Consider the following 1635-nt stretch of genomic DNA (forward strand, 5'->3'; position numbering starts at 1 on the left):
ATCCATCACCTATTGAAGGACATTTTTGGTGGCTTTCAAGTTTTGGAAATTAGACTTTTATATGAGCATGAGTTTTCAGTTCATTCCGGCAAATATCCAGGAACGAGATTGCTGGATCGTATTGTAAGAGTATGTTTTGTTTTGTGAGAAATTGCAAACTGTCTTCCAAAGTGGTTGTACCATTTTGCCCTCCCACCAGCCATGAATGAGAGATATATTCTTAAACTCGGGAAACTCTTCATGTCTTTACTTGAGGGGTCTAGTGTTACAGAGATTAAAAGTGAGAGTTTGGGACCAAATTACTAAACTCAAGTCCCAGCTTCCCCATTTGCTTGCTGTGTGATTTAGGCAAGTTATTCAACGTATCTGGGCCTCGGCTTCCTTCAGTTGTAGAGTAGGAATAATAATACAGATTAACTTCATTAGCTTGTTTTAGGAATTAAAAAAGTTAATAGATGCAAAGCACTTATTAGGACCCTGCCTGGCATATAGAAAGTCATATGAAAATCATAGCTCATTTCGTATCATCACTTTTTCCTGATGGCCAGTTATCCCTATGTTGGCTTTCCATCGTCTGTCCTTTATATCACTTTTTCTTCTACCTCATTCCTCTTTTTCTTCTGATTCATAGAAGAGCTTTTTAAAAGAATATCCTATAGGTAACCGACTCACTTTTCACAGCATCCATCCAGTTCTCCAATATGACTTTAATTATGCTGCTTATGTTAAATATGCTTGCTATATATTTTTATCCTTTTTCATCTAGAATGTCTTTTTAGTGTTTTGTTTTTTTTTTACATCTTGTTCTCACATCTTTCTATCCTGTTTTCATTGGGTCGATGTCTTCTTGGAATCTACTGAGAATATCAACTTGTTCCCTGAAATTTTCTAGTGCCTCCCTTAGATCTTTTTTGAAATCTGCTCTTAGATGTCCAGTTTCTCCTTTCCTTTCCTTTGTGAATTTGTCTTTCATATACTCATTGTTAGGATTTCCAAGTTCAATGTTTTGTCATCCAGCAGTGACTTGACCTTAGGCCCTCTATCCAAAAGCCTGGGAAGCAGCACAGTCAGTTGCGTGGGCCACACATCGAACACTATAAAAACCTACGGACTTCTATTGGGTTCTTTTCTGCCAGGGACACACCGACAGACCAGCGTTGGACTCCATTCGCAGCTGACGTAGGCATACACCATGCACTGCTGTCGGGCAGAACACGGTAACACCACTTCCCGCTTTCCTTTAGCATTTAAAGAAGATGTGGGTCGCGACCCATTTGAAAGTCCTGAAGGCAATATAATGGGCCACGACAAGAAGTTTTAAAATGACGAAGAAATAGAGCACTAAATAGAATGCAGAACAAGTAGTAAGGGCAAATAATGAATTGTGCAGTGTTTCCCTGCGTTTTAAAATTATACACGTGTGTAAATCTGTATCTCCTACACTACGTTCGGTCACACAAACTTGAGGGTCCCCAGGGTCCCGTTACTCCCACCAGAGACGTTCAGAAGCCAGAGACTGGCGCGGAGAACTCCCGGCCCCGCCCAACGGGAGCTCTGGGAAATGGAGTTCGGCGTCGTGGAGCATTCTGGGAACCGTAGTTCCGCGCGTCCGCCGGGCACGACGAGCGGGGGGAG

The 1635-nt window shown here is 42.0% G+C and overlaps 1 protein-coding gene across 1 annotated transcript in view; it reads left to right on the forward strand.

The window, feature by feature from the left end:
* LOC109252608 (histone H2B type 1-C/E/F/G/I) overlaps positions 1-1635 on the forward strand; it is a 490736-nt gene that overhangs the window by 213872 nt on the left and 275229 nt on the right. The window lies entirely within an intron of this gene.

This window comes from Panthera pardus, unplaced genomic scaffold, assembly GCF_024362965.1.
Source record: "Panthera pardus isolate Hobbes unplaced genomic scaffold, ASM2436296v1 HiC_scaffold_17, whole genome shotgun sequence".
Lineage (NCBI taxonomy): Eukaryota > Metazoa > Chordata > Mammalia > Carnivora > Felidae > Panthera > Panthera pardus.